Genomic DNA, 12,400 nt, shown 5'->3' with positions numbered 1-12,400 from the left:
GTCAATCGCGGATGGGGTCTCGCTGGCCCAGGGCTGTCCTTGTTGCTTGAGGGGTGGTTCTGGTCCCCATCAGGGGATGCTTTGCCCTCAGGATCTTCCACCTAAGCCAAGAGACAAGCTGGAAAGAAGAACCCAACTAAAAAGTTTGAGGTCAAAATGGAAGCAGCCCAAGTCCTCTTTCAGGATGTCATGAGTTTAGATGAGTAGGTAGAAATTTTCAAGGAAACTGAAGAACAGATTTGAGGGTGTTAAAACACACACACACACACACACACACACACACACACACACACACACACACACACACCACAGGCCCCAAAGGGATGTCACTTAGACCGAGTTCCCAAACCAGTACTTAATATGTAATCTAACTGTAGTTCCAACCTCCCCCAGAAATGTCATCGTAACCTGGTCAGCCAGGCAATTTTTCAATCCACACCAGTGAGTCTGCCGCTTGGGTCCTCTCCATCCCCCAAAGAAAGATGAGGTAATCTGTATAAGACATCTTGCCTTAAAAAAAAAAAAAAAAAAAAAAAAAAAAGACACCTTGCCTTCTCCCCAGAAAGTGGCTTTGCCTGGAACAATGCTTTTCTTTTGCTAATAGCTTTCTTGCCCCCCACCTTCCATAAAATCCTTCAATTTTTGTACATATCCTGGGAACACCTCTCTGCTTGCTAGATGGGGTGCTGCCTGATTCACAAATTGTTTAATAAGGTCAATTAGATCTTCAAATTTGAATTTTGTTATAATATCGGGGCACAGGAAGAATATCATTGAGAGAATGCAGAGGGGCAGGGAGAGCAGCCTTCGTAAATAAGAATTCAGAACAGAATCAAACTACGCGGGCACTGTATCGCTGCCTGTCTCTGCCACCAGAGCCAACATCTAAGTGCTTTCCACGAAATGTATCGAACTCTGCTAAGTGTTGCTGCATTCAATCTCCTCTAAGAATAGTTCCCTAAATATTTGAGTCGTGTAAGTAAATGACCAGGGTTTCATCATGTACTACTCTAAGTGGTTCAAAATCTAGACTTTTCCATCTCAAAAATTTAAGGAGAAAAAAAAAAAACCTGAAAAGCTTTCTCTTGACCCAATTTCTCTCTTGCACCTATCACCCTCTATTCTTTCAGAGCCAAACTTCTGGGAAGTCATACGTTCACATTTCCATTTGACCTCCTCCCATTCATCATTCACCTCCAATGCACTCCAATCCAGTTTCCACTTCTACCACCTCGAAGAAACTGCTCTTGCCAAATGCAGTAGAAGAATAATAAATCAGCTCTCATCTTACAAAACATAAACTGTCAGCAGCAATCCTCCAGCCCCTCCCTTGAAACACTGTTGACTTCTGCCACCACACTCCTGGGGCAGGCATTCCTTCTACTCCTCTACCCGGTCTCAGAAGCTCCACCATCCCACTCTCCCTCACCTCAAATGTCGGCATTTCCTCAGTGTGATCCTGGGCCTCTGATCCCTTGGTACTTACAGGCCCTTACAATCTCCATGGGTGATTTCCTCCAGCCCCGGGCTTTAAATACCTACCGTGGGTAACTTCCCAATTTATCTTCCTAGCTCAGTTTCTCCTCTGAGTTCTGGACGGTGTGTCCGTGTTTATTGCCGAGCTTCACTTAGATGCTTCTCATCCACGCTAAAGTTTTCTCTTTCCTTTCAACATTGCCTCCTCTCTGAGCTTCCCTATCTACCCAGCAGCTCACACCGAAACTTCATGGTCATCCCTGTCACCTGCCCTTCTACGCATCCTCTATGTCCCAGGACTCAAAAAGTCCTGACTGTCTTCCTCCTATAAAAGTCTCCATCAGTTCACTTCTTTCCACCTCTACTGCCATCAGCTAGAAAGGTAACTGTTACCTTACCTGGATAAACTGAGAATCTTCCCAAGAGCAGCCCCTGCATACCCTCACTCGAATCCATTTCCACAAAGCAGGCAGAGTATAGAATTATAGATATATGAGTCTGATTCCATCATTCTCTGACTTAAAATCCTTCAACTGTTTCCTCTTAGGATAAATTTCAAAATCCTTAACAGGCCCTACAAGACCTCAATGGATTTGGCTTCCTCAGCTCTCCTCCATCCCCCAACCCTGCTCCTCTCCTCCTCATTCACTCCCTACTGCAGCCAACCTGGCGCCCCCTTTGTTCCTCAAACATGACCAACCCTTTTCATCCTCTGCACATGCTACTCCTCCTCCAGCATCACCTAGCCAACTCCTATCTACTCCTCAGCTGTTTCACGTTCTCAAGGAAGCCATTCCTCCCTGAAACCACTTGTCCCCAGATTCGGCCCTCTGTTACTTACTCTCCTAGCCCCTACACTTGTTCTTTGCAGCCCTTTTCCCAGTTGTGATCATGTGGTTGTCATGTGACTCCTGTCGTCTCCCGCATGAAATGTCAACCGCAGAAGAACAGGAGCTGTGCTGTTTTATTTGCCACTGTCCCCCCACCGCCAGCATAGTGCCTGGCAGAGTTGGCACTCAAATAGTCCGTATCAGAATAGGTGGTTGAATTAATTAGAAGATAGTTAAACGTAAATTGCTTTGAAGATTTCATAATTTACAAACATAAATGTTAGTTAATATTTTAGTTGGACTATAGCTTAAATTACTAATGATAAATTATTTTTATTGATTGATTAAAGCAGAACTGTATTGAGCTATATACTATTAGCTAAGCTTGAGTATCCTCAAATGTATTTCTCAGACTATAAAAGCTAACCGTGTTAGCTTTTATTCATTTAGACATACCTTTCCCCAGAGGTTAACAGAGTTGTTTTCCTAGGCATTAATATAATCATAATCATAATCATAATAATGATGATACTATTAAGTTCTTTATAGAATACAAAACACCATGCTATTCACTTTACATTTAGGCTTCACAAGAGATAAACATAACCTCCATTTTTACCAATGATGAAATGGAGGCTCAGATAGATAACTACCTCAAAGTTACACAATTAGCAAGTGGCGGTGGCAAGAACCAAACTCATACTACTCAGAAGTCAATGCTTTTTTTCTAATATATCATGCTATCTCTAACATCACACTTACTTAGCAATATCTATTACCTGTTTAAAATACATCTGTATATAAGTATCTGAGGTTTAAAATGGCTTTAAATGATATCAGTTTTGAAATGACTGCTGGGGGGGAAATGGGTAAAACAGGTGGAGATTAAAGTATATTTATCATGATAGCCACTGAATAATGTATAGAATTTGTTGAATCATTATATTATACACCTGAAACTAATATAATTTATGTTAATTATACTTCAATAAAAAATTAAAATAAGTAAAAATAAAATGACTGCCCAACTCAGTCTCTCACATACAAAAAGCAATTTTATTCTACCCATAAAAACAGCCCACAATTCTTACTCAAACGACACCCTTGTTCTTTATCCATGTAATCTATATTTTATTCTACAAAATAAATTTGGCTTCCAGTTAATTTTATTCTCTGCAAAGAACTCAACTAACCTTAAAAAAATGAAACCACATATTAAGGGAAAATGTGCATACTGATCTTCATTTTTCAGAAAACTTTTCACAGTGCACTTTGGAAACATAGGTGACAGCAAACTCAACTATTCCCAAAACCATCTATCAAAAATAAAAACTATGCCAAAAATCCTTTTGGTTGGAATTAATCTAGATCACACTCTCTGGCACAGTATCTTACAGATTAGTAACTTTGCTAACTGGCAGTAGGTAGTCGATAAATATTTGATTGATCTATCACACAAAATACTTCTACAACTAATGTCATATTTTCTTGAGAGAACAAACTGGAAATAATTATTCCTTATAACCATATTTCTAAGACAACTACTAGTCAAACACATAACTACAAAGCATCTCCTCTGTAAAGAGGTAAGAGGGGGTCCCTTAACCCAAATATGAATATTAATTCATATTGATTCCCATTAATCCCAGCTGACTTTCAACAAGGGTGCCAAAACCACTCAATGTGGAAAGAACAGTCTTTTCAACAAACAATGCTAGGACAACTGGCTGTCCACATGTAAAAGAATGAAGTGTGGACCCTTATGTTACACCATATAGAAAAATTAACTCAAAATGGATCAAAAACCTAAGTATAAATGCTAAACTCAAAAGAAAATATAGGTGACAATCTTCATGATACTGAATTGGGCAATAGTTTCTTAGATCTGACACCAAAAAGTGTCATCCAGTGAAATCAACCAATGAAAAAATAGGTAGGTGTAGTATACAGAATATAGAAAGAAACTTAAAACTCAACAATAAGAAGACAAATAACCTAATTTTAAAAAATGGGCAAAGGATCTGAATAGACATTTCTCCAAAGATTTACAAATGGCTAATGAAGAAATAAAAAAATGCTCAACATCATTAATCATTAGAGAAATGCAAATCTAAACCATAATGAGCTACCACTTCACATCCACTAGGATGGCCAAATTAAAAGAACAACAAAAGTCTATGGGGCGCCTGGGTGGCTCAGTTGGTTGGGCGACTGCCTTCGGCTCGGGTTATGATCCTGGAGTCCCAGGATCGAGTCCCGCATCGGGTTCCCTGCTCAGCGAGGATCTTGCTTCTCCCTCTGACCCTCCCCCCGTCATGTACTCTCTCTCTCTCTCATTCTCGCTCTCTCAAATAAAACAAATAAATCTTTAAAAAAAGTATTAAAAAAAAGAACAACAAAAGTCTAGACAATAGTAAGTCTTAGTGAGAAAACAAAGATACTGGAACTCTTCTACGTTGCTGGTGGGAATGTACAATGGGACAGCTGCTATGGAAAACAATTTGGCAGTTCCTCAAAAATTTAACACAGAATTATCATATGACCCAGCAATTTGACTCTTAGGTCCTAGAGAATTGAAAACATATGTTCACACAAAAACTTGCACATGAATGTTCATAGCATTATTCACAATACCTAAAATGTGGGAACAACCCAAATGTGCATCAACTGATGAATGTATAAACAAAATGTGTTCTATCCATACAATGGAGTATTATTCAGCCATACAGAGGAATGAAGTACTGATACCTGCTACAATATGGGTGACATTTTAATATAGTGAATTTTATGGTATGTGAATTATACTTCAGTTTAAATATATATTATATATTCTTAACACTAAATCTATACTGATCATAGTTTAGTCTTCTGATGATTCAGAAACATCTTGATGTGTTTAAATTTACAGATGTTTTTTTCCCTTAAAATGCCAAATAATGCAAGCTTCAAATTAATAGCATATGCAAAATACATCTTATGTACATGATTCATAAGGTTTCTTAAAGTTTAATGAGAAGAAAAAAAGTCTGGAAAAAGTGTTATGTTAGCAAACTTCATCAGATCTATTAAACCATAAGAAAAAGTATAACCTCACAACTAAAATTTATGCATGCTTTTTACAATACTAGTTTTGTACTATAATTTAAAGATACAGAAATCAACTGGGCTTGCTTTGTTTTTTTGTATTTCAAAACATGAAAAGCAAAGAGAAGCAACTAATTTTAATAATGTAGATTTTATGGAGCACCTGGGTGGCTCAGTTGATTGAGCGGCAGACTCTTGGTTTCAGCTCAGGTCATGATCTCATGGGTGGTGAGATGGAGCCGGGCTCCATGCTCAGTGGGGAGTCTGCTTGACTCCTCTGCCCCCGCCCCCACTTGCTCTCTCTAAAATAAATAAATCTTAAAAAAATAACCTAGATTTTATATGATTAAAATCAGAAGACATGAAATTTCTACTAATTAACAAGTGTACAACAGTGGAACTATTTCACCAAGTTGGTAATATAGTACATGAAATTTGAAAAACCTTGTGACCACGTTCTTAGTAATGGCACTTCATTTCTCAGTTCCTATCAAAGATTTTTTTTTTTTTAATTTGGCAGAGAAAGACACAGCGAGAGAGGGAACACAAGCAGGGGGAGTGGGAGAGGGAGAAGCAGGCTTCCCGTGGAGCAGGAAGCCTGATGCGGGGCTCAGTCCCAGGACCCTGGGATCAATACCTGAGCTGAAGGCAGATGCCCAACGATGAGCCACCCAGGCGCCCCAAACTCAGTTTTTAATGGTAGAGCTCATGAGCTTATAGGCACTGGTAAGGCAACTATCATATGCCTAACAGAAATACACCAGTAACTGTTATTTGAGTTTTTAAAAATGAACATCACCTATGCCTCTGGGGTCTAGGCAAGTAATGTAAATGAGCAAAGCAGGGCCACAGTAAGACAAGGAAGCAGTGGGGTATCTCTGGTGAACTAGAGATCAGAGGATCCCTCTGAAGGAGGTGGCCATCACTTAACTCCAGCAAACTTCTGCCAGACAGGAATGAGGGCCCAGCAGAGCCAGAATTCTAATTTCTCAAGGAAGTTTTGGTTTTATTTTTTATGTTCTGTGAAATCTCCCTAATTCTGAAATGTTGGCATCTAATCAAAAAAAAGCTGAAATAGTGCAAAGGCCAAATCAAGCACATCAGTGGCTGAATATGGCCACTAGTTTGCAAACTCTGAAAAGAAACTCTTAAAACTAGTTTATAACAAATAAACTATAAATACAGTATATTTAATATATAATATACTTCATATATAACTAAGATATACTATACATATGCTGAATATATTTAATATGTGTAATATACTATAACTGTATTTATCAAAGTCTGGGGGGGCATTGGTCACCCTTCAAGTTTTCAAGATGATCCACAGACCAGATTGTAGAGACTAGTATTGAGATTACATTTCATACATACTCCTTACTGAAGTACCAAAGGTCACTCACTTCCATTCATTTTGGTGACACTTTTTTACTGTAGCCAAGTGGAAACAGAGTGGATGTCTTAACTAGACTCTACTGACAAGCAGTCCAAGAATCAAAACAGTTTGGGAACCTCTACAAGAAAAAAAAATGGGGGAGGCTATTTTTTGCTTTTGGACCGACCTTAAAGAAAAATCAGAGGAGTGTCTGCCTGGCTCAGGCAGAGGGGTATGGGACTCTTGATCTTGGGACTGTGAGTTTGAGCCCCACATGGGTGTAGAGATTACTAAAAAAAAAAAAGAAAAAGAAAAAAGGAAATGAATTAGGTGGTAAAACTGGTCTCCAGTTTATAATAATCAACTAGTAGTACAGCAGAATGGTGACAGAGCTATCTGAATTATAAATACATAGTTGAATAAAAATCTTGTGTTGTACTTTCTGATATGAACCTGGACACGAATCTTCCTAAAAAATACACACAGCAACAAGAAGAGAAAAAAAAAAACAACTTTACAAAACTCCTTTTTTTTTAGCAAACCTGGGAGAAAAACAAAAACATAAAAACTCCAGAATACATGAAATCAGGGCTAAGACCAAATAAGGCTGATATCAGAAAGAATCTATGATGGGAGTGGAGAGCCGAGACAGAATGTGGCACGTGATGAGGATTGCCCAGTAGTGGCAGATCTCCAAAAACAACAGTAAAAATGCACTTCTTTAAGGAGAGGGGTTTACACTGGCATGGGTCCCTCTAGTCACAGCTGCAAAGGAAGGAGTGGGAAGTCCAAAAGTGGTAGCAGAAAGCCACCTAGGCTCAGTCTGGCTTGGAGAAGCAGAGGACCTGTGGCAACACAGAGAAGCACACCCAGGTGCCACATGTAAAAAGATTTTCTCTGAGGCAGAAATCTGAAATCTACCCTGGCCCTCCTACCCATACCCCCTACAAATAGCTGACTGAGAAAAATCCAATTCGTTAAAGTACAAAAAATAAAAAGGTAACTGGCACAGCATTCACTTAGAGATACCATAAGAAAAATGGCAGAAATGAGCAGCATAGTGTACCAACTCTAGAAGAATGCTCATTAGAAAAATATTACGATAAGATAAAAATTATAACTAAATATTCTTGCATGAATGTAAGAAAATCAGTAGTCACTACCACTATGAAGCCAACCACAAAGCATAAATGTAAGAGCTCAAGGAAGAAATGTCTAGACAAGAGGAATAGTGAAAGCATGAACTGGTAGAACTCAAGAAAGAAACAGAAGAATACACAAAACCATCACAGAAATGAAGAAGAAACTGAAATGAGAACAAAGAGAAGAGACATTACAGAAGACACAGTAAGAGACATTAAAGACAAACACACACTACATGAAAAAGTGTTTAAAGTGAGTAAAGAGAAAATGACAGATTGAAAAAAGATACACAAAGGGAGATTCAAACATAAAATTAGGGTCACCAAAAGAGAAAACCAAAATAAGCAAATGAAATAAATATTTAAAGATATAATTAAAGGGCGCCTGGGTGGCTCAGTTGGTTAAGTGACGGCCTTCAGCTCAGGTCATGATCCTGGAGTCCCGGGATCGAGTCCCACATCGGGCTCCCTGCTCAGCGGGGAGTCTGCTTCTCCCTCTGACCCTCTTCCCTCTCGTGCTCTCTATCTCTCATTCTCACTCTCTCAAAGAAATAAATAAAAAAAAAATCTTCAAAAGATTGTAAGAGACTTTAAAAAAAAAAAAAAGATATAATTAAAGAAAACTTCCCTGAAATAAAAAGTTTTAAAGCTACATAATAAAAGGGCACACATGTGCCAGCTTATCCTATACAGGCATATCCTAGTAAAATTACTAAATATTAGAGAGAAAGAAACCTTTGGGCAGATAGGCAAAAAAGATCAAATCATTTATATGGGAAAAAATATATGGGAAAGCTGGCTCTCGGAAGTTGAGGCAAGAGCGACGCTGCCGCTTTTGTCGCGGGATAATAAGCCGGGTAGAGTTGCTGAGGATCTACCAAATCTGCTGATTAACTATGGAAGATTATACCAAAATAATTGGAGAAGGTACCTATGGAGTTGTGTATAAGGGTAGACACAAAACTACAGGTCAAGTGGTAGCCATGAAGAAAATCAGACTAGAAAGTGAAGAGGAAGGGGTTCCTAGTACTGCAATTTGGGAAATTTCTCTATTAAAAGAACTTCGTCATCCAAATATAGTCAGTCTTCAAGATGTGCTTATGCAAGATTCCAGGTTATATCTCATCTTTGAATTCCTTTCCATGGATCTCAAGAAATACTTAGATCCCATCCCTCCTGGTCAGTTCATGGATTCTTCACTTGTTAAGAGTTATTTGTACCAAATCCTACAAGGGATTGTGTTTTGCCACTCCAGAAGAGTTCTGCACAGAGACTTAAAATGTCAAAATCTATTGATTGATGACAAAGGAACAATTAAACTGGCTGATTTTGGCCTTGCCAGAGCTTTTGGAATACCTATTAGAGTATACACACATGAGGTGGTAACACTCTGGTATAGATTGCCAGAAGTATTGCTGGGGTCAGCTCGCTACTCAACTCCAGTTGACATTTGGAGTATAGGCACCATATTTGCAGAATTAGCAACCAAGAAACCACTTTTCCATGGGGATTCAGAAATCGATCAACTCTTCAGAATTTTCAGAGCTTTGGGCACTCCCAATAATGAAGTGTGGCCAGAAGTGGAATCTTTACAGGACTATAAGAATACATTTCCCAAGTGGAAACCAGGAAGCCTGGCATCCCATGTTAAAAACTTGGATGAAAATGGCCTGGATCTGCTCTCGAAAATGTTAGTCTATGATCCTGCCAAACGAATTTCTGGCAAAATGGCACTGAATCATCCATATTCTAATGATTTGGACAATCAGATTAAGAAGATATAGCTTTCTGACAAAGAGTTTCCACGTATCAAGAACAGATAGCTATATTTTTACTGCTAACTTTGTCTGTTTTTGTTTTGTGTATTTTTCTTTTCTTTGTTGTAAACTTAAGCTGTACTTCATCTTCTGATTTCAAAAGTGTAACTTAAAATGTAAATATTGTTCCATATGAATTTAAATATAATTCTGTATATGTTTATAGAAAAAAAAATATATGGGCTTCACACATCTTTGCAGCAACATTTAATGTCAGAAGACATTTGTATACACCCGTAATATTCAAGGAAAAGGTGAACCAAGGATTTTATTATCTGCTAAGCTGTCCTTCAAATGTAAGGCAACAAAGACAGGAAGTTTTAAACATGTTTGTTAAGAATAATATTCCCATATCATTCCCATTATTCTTTATGGAGAAATTACTAGCGAATGAACTTCAGCCGACCAAAGAATGACTGGGAAAAACTGCAAAAGTGCTTGGGTGAGCATTATACATATATTTAACTGAAGAATTAGGACTAAAACAGAAGGAGATAAGGGTGATAAATAGAACATAAATATTATAGGCCTTGACAATGTATAAATGCAAATGATAAAAAATTGGGACAAAGAGAGCAGAAAGTATAATAAGCTTACTGATTACCTTGATATAATAGCTGGGAGTCAATGGATAGTCTTAAAGCTCACATATTAAGTACTAGAAGTACAAGCATACATAATATTACAAATGCAAATACTATTGTGAATAAATACTACTGATAATGACTAAGATTGGGTGATGGAGAAGGAAAAGGGGAAGAGAGAAGAGAAGATTTAAACAGAATTTTACCTCTGTTCCTTGAAAAGAAGTAAGAGTTACTATCAACAGAGAACTAAGAACAACATATAAAGCAACAAGACTAAAATACAAACCTACTTAAATATCATAAAATACAAAACAAACCTAAAATACAAACCTAAATATCACAACAAAACAGCAAGGAAAAGCAGACAAGACAGTGAAAGACAGACCTAAAACAGAAAACATAAGGGGTGCCTGGGTGGTTCAGTCGTTAAGCGTCTGCCTTTGGCTCAGGTCATGGTCCCAGGGTCCTGGGATCAAGCCCCGCATCGGGCTCCCCGCTCAGAGGGGAGCCTGCTTCTCCCTCTCCCACTCCCCCTGCTTGTGTTCCCTCTCTCGCTGTGTCTCTCTTTGTGTCAAATAAATAAATAAAATCTTAAAACAAACAAACAAAGAAACAGAAAACATAAAATAAAATGCCAGAGCCCAGATAAAGCATATCTGACATATGAATAAATGCAAATGGATTCAACTCATATGAAAACAAAGAGCTTTACAAATTTACTCATAAAGCGCCTGGGTGGCTCAGTTGGTTAAGCGTCTACCTTCGGCTCGGGTCATGTTCCTAGGGTCCTGGGATTGAGTCCCACGCCAGGCTCCCTGCTGAGCAGGGAGTCTGCTTCTCCCTCTCCCTCTGCCCCTCCTCTCTACTCGTGCTCTCTCTCTCAAATAAGTAAATAATAAAAATTAAAATTAAACAGATGTTCTAAAAAAGGAAACCAAATTTACTCATAAAGCAAAACCTAACTCCATGTTAATTACTAGACATACATCTAAATCAAAGTAATTTTGAAAGTTTGAAAACGAAAGGATGGGCAAAGAAATATCAGGCAAACATAAAAAGAAAGTAGGAAGCATTTTACTCAGCTCTTTCTGACTCCAGAGTCTATGGTCATGACCACTACAAACACTGCAAATACTGCTTCATGTGTTTCTGTAATAGCGCATATGGATATGTGTGCATGAACGAGTATACTTCATATACTAAATAAACTACTCAATTATATATGATCTTTTGAAATAAGACCAGAAATCAAATTTAGAGTACTACCAGATTGCTGAGTTTAAAGTATTTAATAATATTTACATTTAATGGTATTCCATATAAAAATCAAAATGCTGTACTGAAAACTCCTTGCCTGGATTCATGTCCATGATGTTGTGGACCTAACATCATGCAGTAACTCCTCACTCTGATGGCAATCTATTGTGAAGCACTCAAGAACTAAAATTCCAGTTGAACTGTTGTTTTCTGTAAGGGTAGAGATTCAAGGAAGTGGTATTTCGTCAAATTTACAGAACTACAAATATTTCCCTTGAAGCAACAATTTTTCCTAATCTCCTGCAGAAACCCCTAGCTATGACATTGTTTTCAGGTGCTGCAGTTTTGGAAAGAGATTTCATGCCTCAGAAACAAAAGAGCATACGGGTAGGGAAGATTAAGAGACTCTAGGAATATTATATAAAGGTCAATAATGACTACCTGTGGCAACATCAATTCAGTGCTTAAGGAGAAGTAACTGTGACCCTCGGTGTTTGAATTTCAACACCAATTACAAAAGGAAGATATTCTTACACCAACCTGGTAAGACTGTTGTGAGCATTTAGTGCCTGAAAAAGTCAGGAGGGCCTGGCTTATACTTAGCTAATATTACCATCACAAGGATACAGATTTTAAACTGACGCATTATGCAAGTCTTTTAAATCTATTGTAATTACTGATTATCCAGTTAGCCCCACAGAGAAATATCTCCCTAATGGGGGGGGGGGAAGGCATTTAAAGCCACTCAGTCCCTAAATTCCCTATTCCCTGTCTGCTACCACCTACCACCAATGGGAGATCAGGAGCCCTTCCTCTTTAATCCCACGGT

At 38.3% G+C, this 12,400-nt stretch overlaps 1 protein-coding gene and 1 pseudogene across 3 annotated transcripts in view; one reads left to right on the top strand and one right to left on the bottom strand.

The window, feature by feature from the left end:
* Window positions 1-12,400, bottom strand: part of LPGAT1 (lysophosphatidylglycerol acyltransferase 1) — a 115,743-nt gene that overhangs the window by 61,063 nt on the left and 42,280 nt on the right. The gene's annotated exons all lie outside the window — the stretch shown is intronic.
* On the top strand, window positions 8,708-10,396 carry LOC112828434 (cyclin-dependent kinase 1 pseudogene; annotated as a pseudogene).

Source organism: Callorhinus ursinus, unplaced genomic scaffold (assembly GCF_003265705.2).
Source record: "Callorhinus ursinus isolate GAN/ISIS: 27379988/994484 unplaced genomic scaffold, GSC_fseal_2.0 scaffold13, whole genome shotgun sequence".
NCBI lineage: Eukaryota > Metazoa > Chordata > Mammalia > Carnivora > Otariidae > Callorhinus > Callorhinus ursinus.
The sequence above is the reverse complement of the archived record's forward strand: the minus strand, read 5'-3'. Positions and strand labels throughout refer to the sequence as shown.